Consider the following 18,258-nt stretch of genomic DNA (forward strand, 5'->3'; position numbering starts at 1 on the left):
AGGGTTACCTCTGCTCTTAGACACTAAGTCTGAGAAATAGGCCGCCCTCGCATCTCGAACTGAAGTGTTAAAAGAGACTAAAAGGTCCTTTAGATAAAGGAGATGGACATGCAAACGCGTTTTCCTCCATAAACGCTCAACCTTACGACAGCAACGCTTTAAGAAGCGAATGCTGTCATTTAACCAGGGAGACGACTTTGAAACCGGAGCTAGTCTAACTTTGACAGGACAAACATTGTCTAAAATACAAAGACAATGATTATTAAAAAGATTTGTTAAAAAATGAACATCATTATAGGGAGATAAAACTAAATTAAAAGCATCGGAAAATTTAACAGCACTAGAGGAAGTTAAGATGCGAGAGCTAACCACGTGTCGAATAGGAGAGAAGGACAAATGAAAAGACAGATTAAAAAGAATACAATGATGATCCGAAATAAAAATGTCCTCAGTACAAATAAAATGAATGTTTAAACCTAAAGTAAAAACAAGGTCCAGTGTGTGTCCTTTGGTGTGTGTGGGACCAGACACGTGCTGAGTAAAATGAAAAGAATCCATGACGCTAAGGAAACCTCTGGCAAAGAGGTCAGAGTCATCATCAACGTGTATATTAAAATCCCCGACTATAACCAGTCTGGACAGCTTCAAAGTCGAGGATAAAAAGTCACTGAACTCCTTTAAAAACATGCTGTTTAGGCCAGGTGGACGATACACTACAGCGCAGTAAAATGGATCTTTATTTCCAATTCTAACCAGCTGTAGTTCAAAGGATGAAAAATGTCCGACCAACACTGCACGACAGTAAAACCGGCTTCCAAACACCGCAGCGACACCTCCTCCTCGACCCGACGTCCGAGGCTGGCTGATGAAGGAGTACCCACTCGGACAGAGTTCAATGAAGGATGAAAAGTCACCATCGCGCTGCCAGGTTTCGGTTAGAAATAAGAAGTCCAGTTTCTTGGAAAGAATTAAATCGTTCAGCAGGAACGTTTTATTAGTCATTGATCGAGCGTTGAAAAGCGCCACTCTCAGCGAAGTAGAAGACATATTATTAACAGAAGCGGCCCGATTTAGGGGACGAAGAAACAGAGAGTTTGATCCGCGACGTTCATAACTTAGTCTCTAACTTAGAGGTTTGTGATGTTGTATGGTCAGACCATAGGCCTGTCTTGTTTGAGGTTTTCCTTCCTTGTACTAAAGTTAATCTTCCTCCTGTTGCTGCTAGGAGCTGTCGTATTTTTAACCCTTCCTCTGCTGGACAGTTCTCTATTGTTTTTAATCAGAACGGCAGCCTTCCCGATTTCATATGCAATGATACAGAAGAGCTGAGTACGTGGTTTTACTCTGTCTGTCAAACTGCTTTAGATTCAGTGGCCCCCTTTAAGCTTAGGCAAGCAAAAGCCAAATCTGAACCCTGGCTGAATGAAAACACCCGGGCTGCCAGAAGAAAGTGTAGGAGAGCTGAACGTAAATGGAAGAAGGATCAACTTCAGGTGTCATACCAAATGTTACAAGACTACTGGAATTCTTACCAGAAAACTGTAAAAGATGCTAATAGGAAACATTTTGCTGCTATTATTCAGGCAAATTGTCGTAAGTCATGTCTTATTTAAGACTATTGACATGGTCCTTCACGCTCCACAGACTGCTGGTGTCGAGTCTTCTCAGGAAATTTGTGAAAACTTCCTACACTTTTTTATTGATAAAGTGCTATCTGTCAAAGCGCAGACTTCCCAGTCCGTTCTCGACCCTTCTACCCCTGTCCCTAGTTCTGCTGTCTTTGACAGGTTCGAGCCAGTTTCCTTGCTCTGCCTGCAGGAGTTGGTTGGTCACATGAAGCCCTCAGGTTCCCTTATGATGCTCTCCCTCCTCGATTTTTCAAAGAGGTTTTTCTCTTTTTGTTTTTTTTTTGCGTGTCCCGTTTGGCTCTTTTGCCATCAGAATTGTTGTCTAAATGCAAAGAAAGATGCCCAACGGATTTACTTTACCAAACTGACCATCCCAGCCTTGCCGTAATGGTCCATTTGATTCACCTTTTATTGTTTATTTTATTTTCACTTACTGAATACGGGACAGACTTGACTGGAGGAAAGAAGGGGAGAAAGAAAGAGGGAAAGAGAAACAGCTGAGAAGAGGGACGGGGGAGAAGGGCAAAAGACAAAAACCAACAGAACGGGCAGAGAAAAAAAATGCATCTATCGATCACCTGGATCACCTGTTGAGAAAGAAAAAAGAAAACAAGCAGAAGAGTGTTGTAATAGTAATTTTACAATGTATGTTGAAGAGATATTACTGCCCTCTGTTGGTGTGTCTGTGCATTACAAGCAATAAAAGGTGTTCGTTAAAAACATCAGGTTATGGGCCCAGAGGTCGCCAAGGGAAGCTGCTAACACGTTTTCTTTTGGGAGTCATAAACAGAATTGTGGGATTCACAATGGAAGATAGACTGTTTATTGACAAGCTGAGCGGACCGAAGAATTGGGCAACATGGAAATTTCAACTGGAGCACCTGTTGAAGGCAAAAGGACTGTGGGGTATGGTACAGGAGACGGAGCAGTTAGCTGCGGATGCTAATGCCCAAGCACGAGCTGAATTTGAACGGAAGAAAGAAAAGGCATTTTCAGTGCTGGTACTGAATGTAAGTACACCCCAATTGTACTTGATAACAAACTGTAAGACCCCCAAAGAAGCATGGGAGATGCTAAAAGCACAGTTTGAAAGAGATACTGTTGCTAACAAGCTATTTCTGAAGAAGAAGTACTTCCGGTGTGAAATGAAGGAAGGAGAACATCTCAATGATCATTTAAAGAGGATGAAGGAACTTACTGATCAGCTAGGGGCAATAGGTTCTGTAATTGAAGAGGAAGATCAAATTGTCACCCTTCTAGGTAGTTTGCCACCCAGCTATGCAACTGTTGTTACTGCTTTGGAGACAAAGATGGACAGTCTGACACTACAGTTTGTTCAACAAGCCTTGATAAATGAGGAACAAAAGCGAGTGCTTACTGACAACACCACTGTGTCCAGTAGTGTATCAGCTATGTCATCTCAGATGCAAAGAAATGAACAGAGTGGATCAAAAACACTGGGAGCAAACAGCTCCGACTCATGGAGATGTTACAAATGTGGGAAGGAAGGACATATCAAGCGTGATTGTCCAAGCATTAAAAAGAAATACAAGGCCCACAAGGCTAAAAGCGTGGTGTATAAGGACAAAGAGGACTCATATGAGGGAGCTTTTGTTGTAAATGAGTCATGTAAAAGTGATGCACAACAAGAAGAATGGTTAATTGATTCAGGAGCGTCAAAACACATGACATGGAATAAAGAAGCTCTACAAAACTACCAAGAGTTTTCAGAACCACAAACAGTGAAACTCGGTGATGGCAGAGTAGTTGAGGCTTTAGGTCTGGGCAACATAACAATGAAAATGTCATTCAGAGTTAGTGATGGAAAAGATGTCACAATGTATGATGTGCTGTATGTTCCCAAATTATCAATGAACCTTTTCTCAGTGGGAGCTGCTGCCAAGAAGGGAAACAGTGAAGTTCAAAAGGACTCATTGCTACATAAGAGGAAAGAATGGAGCTCTCCATGGAATGGGAACACAAAGATCTGACGGATTGTATCAGCTGGATATCGAGGGAAACTGCACAACCTGTCATGGAGCGTCAACTGCTTCAGTTCCAGCAAGTACACTCAACAAAAATATAAACGCAACACCTTTGTTACTGCTCCCATTCCCCATGGGATGGACGTAGAGACCTAAAATTCATTCCAGATACACAATATAACCATCCCTCCCAAACAGTGGTCACAAATCAGTCCAAATGTGTGGTAGTGGGCACATCTGCTATATTGAGATAATCCATCCCACCTCACAGGTGTGCCACATCAGGATGCTGATCTGACATCATGAGTAGTGCACAGGTGTACCTCAGACTGCCCACAACAAAAGGCCACCCTGGAATGTGCAGTTTTTTGCACTATTGGGGGTCTGGGGACCCAGAACCGGTCAGTATCTGGTGTGACCACCATTTGCCTCATGCAGTGCAACACATCGTCGCATGGAGTCTATCAGATTGTCAATTGTGGCCTGTGGAATGTTGGTCCACTCCACTTCAATGGCTGTGCGAGGTTGTTGGATATTCGTGGGAACTGGTACACGCTGTCGTATACGCCGGTCAAGCACATCCCGAACATGCTCAATGGGTGACATGTCCGGTGAGTATGCTGGCCATGCAAGAACTGGGACATTCTCAGCTGCCATCTGCCCTGAACAATGTGAACCATGATTCATCCGTGAAGCGCACACCTCTCCAACGTGCCAGACGCCATCGAATGTGAGCATTTGCCCACACAAGTCTGTTACGGCGACGAGCTGGAGTCAGGTCAAGACCCCGATGAGGACGACGGGCATGCAGTTGAGCGTCCCTGAGACGGTTTCTGACAGTTTGTGCAGAAATTGTTTGGTTGTGCAAACCAATTGTTCCAGCAGGTGTCTGGGTGGCTGGTCTCAGACGATCTTGGAGGTGAACCTGCTGGATGTGGAGGTCCTGGGCTGGTGTGGTTACACGAGGTCTGCGGTTGTGAGGCCGGTTGGATGTGCTGCCATATTCTCTGAAACGCCTGTGGAGACGGCTTATGGTTGAGAAATGAACATTCAATGCACGGGCGACAGATCTGGTTGACATTCCTGCTGTCAGCATGCCAATTGCACGCGTCCTCATTGCTTGTGGCATTTTGCTGTGAGACAAAACTGCACATTCCAGGGTGGCCTTTTGTTGTGGGCAGTCTGAGGTACACCTGTGCACTACTCATGATGTCAGATCAGCATCCTGATGTGGCACACCTGTGAGGTGGGATGGATTATCTCAATATAGCAGATGTGCCCACTACCACACATTTGGACTGATTTGTGACCACTGTTTGGGAGGGATGGTTATATTGTGTATCTGGAATGAATTTTAGGTCTCTACATCCATCCCATGGGGAATGGGAGCAGTAACAAAGGTGTTGCGTTTATATTTTTGTTGAGTGTATATATATATATATATATATATATATATATATATATATATATATATATATATATATATATATATATATATATATATAGCACTTTAGGCCTGTTAATAAATAAATAAATAAATAAATAAATAAATATATATATATATATATATATATATATATATATATATATATATATATATATATATATATATATATATATATATATATATATATATCCAGAAATCTTACCAGTGGCTGGACAAAGCTGGACTGAAAGACAGCACAGAGGCACTAATCATGGCAGCACAAGAACAAGCTCTGAGTACAAGATCCATAGAGGCTGGGGTCTATCACACCAGGCAAGACCCCAGGTGCAGGCTGTGTAAAGATGCCCCAGAGACAATCCAGCACATAACAGCAGGGTGCAAGATGCTAGCAGGCAAGGCATACATGGAACGCCATAATCAAGTGGCCGGCATAGTGTACAGGAACATCTGTGCCGAGTATAACCTGGAAGTCCCGAGGTCAAAATGGGAGATGCCCCCAAGGGTGGTGGAGAATGACCGAGCTAAGATCCTGTGGGACTTCCAGATACAGACGGACAAAATGGTGGTGGCTAACCAACCGGACATAGTGGTGGTAGACAAACAGAAGAAGACGGCCGTAGTGATCGATGTAGCGGTTCCGAATGACAGCAATATCAGGAAGAAGGAACACGAGAAGCTGGAGAAATACCAAGGGCTCAGAGAAGAGCTCGAGAGGATGTGGAGGGTGAAGGTAACGGTGGTCCCCGTGGTAATCGGAGCACTAGGTGCGGTGACTCCCAAGCTAGGCGAGTGGCTCCAGCAGATCCCGGGAACAACATCGGAGATCTCTGTCCAGAAGAGCGCAGTCCTGGGAACAGCTAAGATACTGCGCAGGACCCTCAAGCTCCCAGGCCTCTGGTAGAGGACCCGAGCTTGAAGGATAAACCGCCCGCAGGGGCGTGCTGGGTGTTTTGTTTATATATATATTAACCACACATTTAAATGGAAATGGCCCTTTTCTGCCGTGCATGGAGCGTTTAATTGGCCTCTGGCCCTTTAAACTCCGAGGGGCTGTAACTTTGGTTTCTTTTGGTCAATTTGCATGATTGACACCTCTTTTTAATCGTTTGAGCCAATAGAATCACAGTAACGATGCCACGTTCACGTTACTTCAACCAATCAGACGTTGCAATGCCAAAACCCATGTGGGCCCAAATTTACTGCATGTAGCGTCTGTCCAGTCACGTGTCTGTAAGTGGGTCTAAAATGGAGGTTGTTGATGGGAAACGGCTCTGATGCGGCTAGGTAGGCGTGGTAACTGCTGATAATCACGTGGCTACCAGCTACCAGCGAAAATAACAGAGGAAATCGGGACGGTAAGCTAATTTCTGTCTTAGCGCATTTGCGCCGCTGTGTGTTTTTGTGGTCTTCTTTTCCGGCTCATTCAGTGAATTTTGGTCTGATCGTGGTGAAACTTGGTGTGTGGAGTCAGTAATAGCTCTGGAAGCTAACCAGCCTGTCTTTAGCCGGTGTTCTGGGAATCCATTACCTCAAAAAACATCCTACCCAATGTTTCTGCGCAGACGCAGCGCATGCACACAACACCAAACCCAAATTAACTTCTGTTTCCAAGGTTGTGGTTCTTAAGGTTATGGTTAGGGGATAGTGTTAGGGTTAGTCACAAGTCAACGTCAAACTATAAGACGGGTAGGACACTTTGTCAGAGTAGGATGGCTTCTCAGAACACCTGTTACATGAAGTTTGAAGAATTTCTTGTTCGGTTTTGTTTGTTTAGCGGACTAATGCGCATTTACGTAACTGCTTGTTTAATCGTGGCTTGTTTTCGGTGTGTTTGGTGGTTGTAGAAATGGTTTATATGACATTTTAGCTGAGATTCAGAGGTTTCTGTGGATACCACACATGTCTGGACTTATATTTCTCACCCCGTGTTATAACCGATTAAACATGATCTCCTCCTTTTCGCCCCTGATACCGGGGGCGGACACTAAAACCATTAACTGAAGTATAAAAGTATGCAAGTATGTAAGGTTCCCTTCAGGGTCCATGGGGTCAGGTGTAAATTAGCTTTAGTCACTGTCTGTGGCAAATAAATTCAACTTATCATCAGAACCAACGAATATCTCCATAATTAAAACAGCAGCAAGACGTCTGCAGGGATGTTTCCTGTGCTCACTGCAGTTAAAGTAGTGTTACTAGATAAATGTCTTTAAATAAAGACAGAAATGGCAGTAACACACATTGTGTTAGGTACACTTGCTCAACTGCTCATTGTCACAAATATCTAATCAGCCAGTCACATGGCTGGAAATCAATGCATTTAGGCAAGATGACCCACAAAAGTTCAAACTGAGTATCAGAACGGAGGGAAGAAAAGGTGATTCAAGAGACTTTGAACGTGGCATGGCTGCGGGTGCGAAATCGGCTGATCTGAGTATTTCAGAAACGGCTGATCTACTGGGATTTTCCCACAGAAACCATTGCTGGAGGTGAACGACAATAGAAGTAGCAAGCCTGAAAAAAGCGTCCATAGCAGAGGAAAAGATCAGCCCATCATGATTGCAGAAAAAGAAAATACAGATCTTCAGCCTGGTTACCTACCTTTGATTTTAAAGTTCAGCTTCTTCCTTTCTGTACCAGCTTGTTGTGGTGAGATGTAAATCATGTAACTGCTTTGCTGTCTCACTTGTCAGTTACTGCCTTTAGGTGGCACTAAATGCCTGTAAGAAAGCAACATTCAAGTATTTGTAATTTTCAGTAATCTCTGTTTCATTATCAGTCTGCAAAGGCACTATATTTTTCTACACCTGCACTCGTCATACTGCGACAGAGCACTTATGTGTTCGCTGTTTCAGATCTGCTGTGTTTAGAGTGCAATATATGTTTTTACTTAACCTTTTATGTTGTTACGCAGGAAAATTGCATCACATTGAATTTTAGATGTGTTAAAATACACATTGGCTGATTTTCATGTAAACAAATAAATAAACATTTTAATGGGGAGCCATGAAGTTTTTGGAGTAACTCTCAGTAATTATTTGGACGTGAAATATTTGGTCGACATGTCTTATAACCTTATAAGAAAGCCTTTAGTTTTATTCAGGTACAGAACACCAGTGCTCCCAGTAGCAGGGGCGAAGGGGGGCAGATTGTATTTCATGGGCTGTAACACGAGCTCAGCTATGTAAGTATCAGCATGTGATTGTTTTCACAGAGTTGTAATTGCAGAGAAATACTCCATTCATTTTCAAGCAGGAACCTCTTTTGGGTTCTTTGGGGCTCCAGAGGTTAAGTGCTTCCAAGCTAACATTCACACACACTTACACTCCAAGGGATCCGAGAGCAACCTTGAGTTAGTGTTTAGCCCAAGGATATTTGGCATGCAGACTGGACCAAGCCAACAACCTTCTGATTAGCAGATGACCTGTTGTAAGCTTTAACTTCCCAGTTTATCAAATGCCCCTCAGCACTCCTTACCTTTAAATATAACTGTTAGATTTGTATTGTTGATTGTCATTTATGCTTAGAAATATTTACTCATATATGCTTAGAAGTGTATATAATCATTGGTGGATTGAAAGGATGTTTCATCCTAAAGTAACAGCTCTGTGTAGCATGAAGGGGGAGTGCGTTCACTCCCTCTACAGAGTGTTCCGGCATAGATCACACACCTCCTAGGAAAGGCCGTATCTTCTCTTGCTGATATATGGTATAGCAAACACACGTATATCTGTTTAAGTATAAGAGCCTTTTGTTCAGATGGACCGCTAGACTCCTGGCACCAGCTTTGGGGAGTCTTCACAGGGTCACATCTGGACCACACACACACACACACACACACACACACACACACACACACACACACACACACAGTATTCTTTGTTCACATGTATACCTATGTAAGATGTCATATGTTAATGACCCTATGCATATTCATGTAACCACAATAAAAGGAGTGCTATGGGGAGCCTGGCTGAGAGTCTGATGGAGGCTAGGTGGTGGGACGACACTTGGCTCCAGCCAGATTTCCCTCATGCATGAGTAAACCAGCCTGCTTGTGTCTTGCTTTGCAGTGTAATTATATTGTCTTCAACGTTCCAGCGGATAGGTACAAGCTACAAACCTATCAATAACCTCTTCTTTCTCTCCTATCCTGTCTGTCTTACATTTTTCTCCATCTCTGAGTGAAATCTCCTCACAAATACAGCTGCTGTATATTAGTGCTGTTGCCAAACTGCTGTTGAGTTGATCCAAACATTACATTTGAAATTACTTGCCTTATTCCCTTAATGTTCACTTCTAGCTTGTTGCTGAAGCTCCAAGACCACAGATAATGAACATCTGTACCAAAAACACTGTTTCGGATTATCCATCCATCCCTTTTCTGCTGCTTATCTGGGTTTGGATTGCAGTCTGAACAGAGAAGCACAGGCTTACCTAACCCCAGCCAACACCTCCAGCTCATCCAGGGGGACACGAAGATGTTCTCCTCCCAGTAGGACTTTCCTGGAATACCTGACCAGGGACACGTCCAGGAGGCATCCTTGTCAGATGCCTGAACAATTTTAACTGGGTCCTTTCAATGTGGAGCAGCAGCAGCTCTACTCCAAGTCTGCTTACAGGCTTAAACACAGCCGTGTCATACTAATGATCATATAAAAAACTTCTATCTTTGGGCAGTTTGCAGGGTCAACATCTAGTTCTGTGTTCTGTAGGTCAGAAGGCTTCCAGCAAAAAGGCTCTCTTAGAGATAAACATATGTGGTGTCAGATGTACAGAACAACAGCAGGTATAAATGTGAATGTAGACAGGCTGTGTCTGTTGTCTTACTCTGTATGATGGGAGAGATGAGACCCAAGTGTAAATAAATACTTCAGGCCACTTGGAACTTTCTTTTTTATTGTCTCCTTCTTTAACTCAACCACCATCATTACAATAATGTTCTAAATATCTTAAGCAGGCAGCGGTGCATCACGATCAGCTCCAGTGGCTACAGGATCAGGCCAAGCATTGGACAAGAGTGTTGGAGGACCTGGTCACTTGGTCTGCCTTTCTCCCGGCACCGCCGCTGCACTCGAGGTTGATGCTCCACCAGGTGGGGGAGGGAGATGACCCCAGGCATTCCTGGAGGTTTCTTCCGGTCCATGGGGGAGGTGTGCCAGTGGCCTGAAGAAGATTCGAGGCTGCAGCTACTGCTTCTACTGTCAAGGAACCCCAGGCAGCAGCCCTGAGCCTGCCAGTGGTGGTGAGGGGCCATTTTGAGGATGTCCACCAGGCAATTATGGACCACCTGGTTGTCGTACCTGTGGAGCACTGCAACACTTCCAGGAGGGCTGAATGGGGCTGGAGGATCGGCCCTTCACCTATGTCAGGCATCTGAACAACGTGGCAGCCATGTGGCTACAGGGGGGCACAAATAAGGGGAGGCTCAGCTGGTGCATCTGATCATTCTCAGGTGGTTTCTGGAGAGACTCCAGGCAGGAGAGGCGGAGTGGGTCCACTGCACCAGCCAGTGGACCAGATGTTGCTGCAGTCCAACAGCAGTTTGCAGATGTGTACTCCCCACTTCTTGGCTGTACAAACTCACCATTTTGAATCATGCCCTGGCATGACAGTGCGTTCTCTGTCCTATCGGTTACCTGAACATAAAAGACTAGATATTCAAACAAAACCAGCTGAGATGCTGAAAATAGGAGTAATAGAGGTGCACAGTGCGTGATGTTCTTATGCTAAAGAAAGATGGGTCCATACTGTTCTGTGTTGATTACTGCAAGTGTCACAGTTTGATGCCTATACCATGCCCCAGCTTGATGGGGTCCTGGACACGTTAGGCACTGCTCGCTTGGGGACTGGATTGAACCCAGGGCAGATTCCCTGCCTGCAGAGTCCAAAGAATCATTCTCAACTTGTACAGTGTGCTGAATGGAAGTGTGACAAATTGGTCAAAGTCCAGCCACTTATAGACTCTGTGCAACATATGCTGCTGCCTACCTGGATGACATCATCATCTGTAGTGACACCTGGGCAGAACATGTGTCCGCAGTGGCCACGGTCCTGGAGTCCCCGAGGCAGGTGTGGCTTGCAGCTAACTCCAAGAGGTTTGCAGTTGGACTGAGGGAGATACAGTATCTGGGCACCACTTGGGAGGCGGGCAGGTGCAGTCGGGACACAGGCAGGATGTGATGGCTGTTGTTTTCTCCAAGAACAAAAGAGAGGTGAGACGGTTCTTGGGGTTCACTGGTTATTGACTAGGTTCGTGCTGAACTTTGCAGAAATGACCGGCACTTTGACAGCCCTGAAAGAGGGCCCCACATCTAGTCCAGTGGACCGAGCAGTGCCAGGGAGCATGAAGAAGGCTCTCTGTGGGGTCTCTATTCCACACCCCTGATTTTTTACTCCTTTTATTCTGCAGACAGATGCCTCAAGCAGAGGGCTTGGGGCCATTTTGTCCCAGCAGGTAAGGGGGGGGGGGGGGGGGGGGGGGGGTCAACCTGTCGTTGTTTACCTCATCCTAACAAACCATCACTGATTTAAGTGATCGGGGCTGCTATTTCAGTTCTCAGCTGGGACCGGAGGGGAAGTCTGCACCAGGATCAACAGCTGCACAGAGTACCTAACAGTGTGTACGTGTGGGCCCTTCATGTCACACACAGCTAATAATATACGATATGATGTAACCAAAGACAGAGTCAGTCCATCATGTAGCTGTGGATATGTACTGCAGTGAATGGGCCTCCACACATATCAAAGTTACCCTTGAATACTGTTCTAAATTTCTTTTTATTACAGTTTTAGCTTACAGATGTACACTGTTGTCTAAATATTTACATATGTTCTGACATAAATCATCAGCCTGTCTTATTAAGCCTGATACCTAAACTTTTTTTATTAATATACTTTAAAAAATAATTATGTTTAAATTCATGTCTCAGACATTTTTAAAAGCATATTTTTCTTCAGATTTTGTAATATAACTATGATAACTCATATTGTGACAGTCGTAATGCCAATATGATGATTTATCAAAGCTCCTGCTTTTAAATACAGAACTTTGAAGTTGCACCTCATGAAAGTCAATAATTCAACAATAAAAATGGCATTTTAAGACACAGAGGCACTTTGTCAGGATAATTCTGACTATAAAATCGCTGTATAGAACTGTTGACAACAGCTGAAAACATGACCACATCTCACAGCTGTGTGGTCTTATAGCCTTCAGCTGATCCAAAATGCTGCAGCAAGAGTCCTGACAGGGACTAGAAAGAGAGAGCAGATTTCTCCTGTTTTGGCTTCCTGTTAAATCCAGAATTCAAAATCCTGCTCCTCACATACAAGGTCTTAAATAATCAGGCCCCATCTTATCTTAATGACCTTGTAGTACCATATCACCCTATTAGAGCACTTCGCTCTCGCTCTGCAGGCCCACTTGTTGTTCCTAGAGTATTTAAAAGTAGAATGGGAGGCAGAGCCTTCAGTTTTCAGGCCCCTCTTCTGTGGAACCAGCTTCCAGTTTGGATTCAGGAGACAGACACTATCTCTACTTTCAAGATTAGGCTTCAAACTTTCCTTTTTGCTAAAGCATATAGTTAGGGCTGGACCAGGTGACCCTGAATCCTCCCTTAGTTATGCTGCAATAGACGTAGGCTGCCGGGGGATTCCCATGATGCATTGAGTTTTTCCTTTCCAGTAGGGCTGTTCGATATAACGATATATATCGGATGGCGATATAAAAATGTCTGTCGTTTCCTATTATGCTATCGTTTGTTTTGTGGTGTCACAAAATAAACTGTTTAATATTTTTCATGGTTTTGATGGTCACTGTAGTTATTATTAATTTCTTAAAGTTCTCTCTTTCTCTTATATTTTATATAAGTAACGCGTTACTGCCCATCTCTGGTACACTCATTCATACAAGGACTTTTTCCTTTATTCTGCTGCGTTCTCTCTATTATTCACACTCTGATGTGATTCTTAAATGTACATGCTGCTCTTCAGGATTCATATTTGAGTTGCAGCATCGATTATGGCTCACCTGGGAGGAGGCACTTGTTTTAATTACCTAGTGAATTTGATTTAATCTCCTCATTCCTTTCTTGGTAGACGCTGCAGTCTTAATGGAAAAATTTTGCTCTCTCTTCCACGTTCATGTCCTTCATTCTACCTCCAGTGCTTGAAGAACAGAAGCATATATTGCGCAAATACAGGGAGTGCAGAATTATTAGGCAAATGAGTATTTTGTCCACATCATCCTCTTCATGCATGTTGTCTTACTCCAAGCTGTATAGGCTCGAAAGCCTACTACCGATTAAGCATATTAGGTGATGTGCATCTCTGTAATGAGAAGGGGTGTGGTCTAATGACATCAACACCCTATATCAGGTGTGCATAATTATTAGGCAACGTCCTTTCCTTTGGCAAAATGGGTCAACAGAAGGACTTGACCGGCTCAGAAAAGTCAAAAATAGTGAGATATCTTGCAGAGGGATGCAGCAGTCTCAAAATTGCAAAGCTTCTGAAGCGTGATCATCGAACAATCAAGCGTTTCATTCAAAATAGTCAACAGGGTCGCAAGAAGCGTGTGGAAAAACCAAGGCGCCAAATAACTGCCCATGAACTGAGAAAAGTCAAGCGTGCAGCTGCCAAGATGCCACTTGCCACCAGTTTGGCCATATTTCAGAGCTGCAACATCACTGGAGTGCCCAAAAGCACAAGGTGTGCAATACTCAGAGACATGGCCAAGGTAAGAAAGGCTGAAAGACGACCACCACTGAACAAGACACACAAGCTGAAACGTCAAGACTGGGCCAAGAAATATCTCAAGACTGGTTTTTCTAAGGTTTTATGGACTGATGAAATGAGAGTGAGTCTTGATGGGCCAGATGGATGGGCTCGTGGCTGGATTGGTAAAGGGCAGAGAGCTCCAGTCCCACTCAGACGCCAGCAAGGTGGAGGTGGAGTACTGGTTTGGGCTGGTATCATCAAAGATGAGCTTGTGGGGCCTTTTCGGGTTGAGGATGGAGTCAAGCTCAACTCCCAGTCCTACTGCCAGTTTCTGGAAGACACCTTCTTCAAGCAGTGGTACAGGAAGAAGTCTGCATCCTTCAAGAAAAACATGATTTTCATGCAGGACAATGCTCCATCACACGCGTCCAAGTACTCCACAGCGTGGCTGGCAAGAAAGGGTATAAAAGAAGAAAAACTAATGACATGGCCTCCTTGTTCACCTGATCTGAACCCCATTGAGAACCTGTGGTCCATCATCAAATGTGAGATTTACAAGGAGGGAAAACAGTACACCTCTCTGAACAGTGTCTGGGAGGCTGTGGTTGCTGCTGCACGCAATGTTGATGGTGAACAGATCAAAACACTGACAGAATCCATGGATGGCAGGCTTTTGAGTGTCCTTGCAAAGAAAGGTGGCTATATTGGTCGCTGATTTGTTTTTGTTTTGTTTTTGAATGTCAGAAATGTATATTTGTGAATGTGGAGATGTTATATTGGTTTCACTGGTAAAAATAAATCATTGAAATGGGTATATATTTGTTTTTGTTAAGTTGCCTAATAATTATGCACAGTAATAGTCACCTGCACACACAGATATCCCCCTAAAATAGCTAAAACTAAAAACAAACTAAAAACTACTTCCACAAACATTCAGCTTTGATATTAATGAGTTTTTTGGGTTCATTGAGAACATGGTTGTTGTTCAATAATAAAAGTATTCCTCAAAAATACAACTTGCCTAATAATTCTGCACTCCCTGTAGACCCCAACCTCATCTCCCAATAACAGATAAGTGTTTGAGCACTGGAGACTTTCCAAGCCGTCAACTGAGACCAAAAACAATCCCAGTCGTCTGAAGCTAAGTGGGAACTGATTTCAGAAAGTCCTGTGCAGTGTAGGATGAAGACCTTCACTGCACAGTGGTTTTAAGAGCATCTGCTGGCCATGGCTCAGTCTGTCACTGAGAACAATGGACAGCTCACAGTGCTACAAACTTAACCGCTTCTTGTATGAAGCAAGCCATTTATTTATATAGCACAACTCCCAGCTGAGCACAGAGTGCTGAACACTTGACACGCTAAACGTGATGCAATGAATACGTTAAAAAATAAAGATAAAAATAAAAGAATAAGATGAGAATTAAAATAAATTTTAAAATAATGAAATTAGCACAAATACCAAAAAATAAAATAGTGTGCAGGTTTGTAAAAACGACAGGGGCGGTCTCAGTGTCTCACTCCAACTTAATTACTGAGCCAGCAGAACTTCACATACAGAAAAGCGCCAAACTCTCCACCCCAGCACTGCCCTTCCACTTGGTGTGAGTGGAGCCACCTGGTGGTCCGCCACGATAGTATAAAATGATAATTAGAATTAAATTTAAAACAACAAAATCAGGGTCAGACTGTGTCACATGCCAAGGAGTAAAAATGGGTTTTAAGACGTGTTTTAAAAGTGGACAGTGAAGGGGCCTCTCTAATGTTCTGGGGCGGAGAAGACCCCGCCCCCTCTGAGTACCTCCAGGAGCAGCTGGTCAGCTGACCTGAGAGACCTGGGGTCTGAGTAAGGATGCAGAAGCTCAGAGAGGTAAGGTGGAGCAAAAACAAACATTAGAGTTGAAAATCTAAGATGAACAGGCAGCCAATGGAGTGAGGCCAGGATGGGAGCTATGTGCTGGTTAAAAGTCGTGCAGTAGCATTTTGGACCAGCTGCAGACGAGAGAGAAGACACCGACTAACTCCAAAACACAGCACATTACAGTAATCCAAACGAGATGAAATAACAGCACGCACTGTTTCAAAATGCGGCCTGGATAAAATAGTCTTACCTTTGCCAAACGCCTTAAATGATAAAAACTGGCCCTAATTTGAGCGTCCATCTTAAAACCCAGATTAGTGACAACAGGTTTAAAATACTCTGCCAGGGGTCCCGAGTCAATAGCAGAGGGTTAGAAGGTCTGCTAGGACCAAACACAATCACCTCAGACAAAAAGACAACCTCAGACCATCTCCAGTCACAGATGCCACTTACACTCGAGAGCAATGTTACCTGGCTTATAAACAAATGCCTACAGACCAGTGGCAACGTTTGGTCCAGTGTTAACTGTTTTTGTAGGACCACTGCAACCATAATAATAAAGAACATCAAACTTACTTTTGATTCAGGGAATGTCAGAATCTGTATTTAAGAGCCGAGAGTAGAGCAATGCCTTTGAGTGTATCAGCTCAAGATGAGAAACATCCAGATCCTCAAGCCTCAATTATTCTTTTAAACTTATTCAGAAGAATAAGTTTAAAAGAATAATTTCAACTAGTATTTTGTTTTCTTTACATTTCTTTTGCTTCATTTGATCCACATCACAGCAGCACAAGTGACAGCAGGAAACAGTGAAGCTGAAATAAAATGCTGCATACAGCTTACAGTCAAATATACCAAGATTTCTATCCTGTGCACATGAGGTGCAGCTGGAATGACAACATGTAGGTGACAGTATCTGTGGGCACTGTGCAGTCTGACAGCTGCTGGGATGAAAGACCTGTGGTAGCTGTTACAGTCTCGCCCAGTTCCTCTGTGGAGTCTGGGAACTGGCCAGGACCCAGTTGGTCCTTTTTACCAGCCTATAATCCAGTTCCTTCACCACCTGTTTTTAAGTCACTCCTGAAAACCCACCTCTCTACCCTGACCTTTGACACCACGTGAGAAGTTGCTTTTTATTGTTTAGTCTTATTTTAGTTGTTTTTAGTTGATTCTATGCTCTTTTATCTTGTTTTCTTTTTTAATATATGGCTGTTTTAATTTTTATGTGTTTTATTTAGTTATTTGTGCTGTTTTCTGTTATTCTATTGTTTTGAACTTGTACAGCACTTTGGTCCTGTGCTGGGTATTTTTGCTTTAGAAATAAAATTAGACTGGAGTTCCTGTCCCTCTCCATGCTGCCACCTCCCCAGCAGACAACAAGATGCTCCACCATAGTGGCATAAAGTGGAGGGGAGTGGTCAGGGAGGGTGGCGGGAATTGTGATAGTGGAGGAGTGTGGAGCAGCCTCGGGTGGAAAGAGGGAGCGTGTCATTATCAGCCCAGCACGTGCTCCCGACGCAGGGGAAACTCTTCTGCAGGGAGACGTACCTGGGCACCAGCGTTGTGCAGCGTTCGTGTGGGAGCCCCGTCCATTGTGCTAGCAGTGTCCAAGCATTCCTTTTTTTATTCATACCCCCCCACCACACACACACACACTTTGGGAACCACTGCTTCCATATTAGTTTCTTTTATAATTCATTAAATTGCATTTTTAGAAAATGTTTTGTTTTATTCTCCCTTGGGGAGGGGGGGTCGGTGTGAAGTAGGCTGCTTCTAATAATTATGTCCCGTGGGGGACATGCGTACCTAGGTGGGCTCAGCATTTGACCTTCACTGCCCGAGGACAAAGCTGACCTTGGAACCAAATTTCAAAACACCACACTGACTAATATACTATCTCATCATATATCATATTAGTCGTAATCCATTCCTTGCAAGGTCGTGGTGATCCTCAGAATCACCTCAGATCTATGGCGTTATTTTAGTGCCTCTATTCTGAGCGCACGTAAAAATAAATAAATTTGCGAGCACAAATGTTGCGTGTTGAGGAGAAAACTATTTTGAGCGAACAAAATTCATTGCTGCGTGCAATAAATGTGTTTCGGTGTTTGCGATTATCCACACACAGAATATAGCCCCTCCCACTAACATCTCTGCTCCCTGCACGAGCAACACTGTTATAAATGTGCCACAAAACCAACCAATCACAGACTTGGATGCAAACCTTCTGATTGGCTGTTATTGTCTCCAATCAGCTCCCTAGCTACTGCAATCCAGGAACACGCTCCAGAATGTAGCTAAACCCATTTCAGGTTTGTATGTTTAATTATTTTATTTTAAAATATATAATTTTTTAGACCCTTGTTGGCAGCTGCTCTGCTCTGTGTTGGTACAGGGCATTGAAGATGATAACAGTGGGTGGATTATATTCTTAAACTGAGTTACAGCGCTTTCAGAAAGACATCTACTGTGATAAAGTCTACTCTCCACCGCTGTGTAATCAATTATTGTAAAAGTAAATGTTATCAGGAAATGATCAGACAGGAGAGGGTTTTCAAGAAACACTGTTAAATGTTCAGTTTCTATGCCATATGTTAACACAAGATCTAGAGTGTGATTA

The sequence above is a fragment of the Diplotaxodon limnothrissa genome, linkage group LG11, assembly GCF_057381915.1.
Source record: "Diplotaxodon limnothrissa isolate DT_005_m linkage group LG11, D_limnothrissa_male_GT1.1, whole genome shotgun sequence".
In the NCBI taxonomy this organism is placed as follows: domain Eukaryota; kingdom Metazoa; phylum Chordata; class Actinopteri; order Cichliformes; family Cichlidae; genus Diplotaxodon; species Diplotaxodon limnothrissa.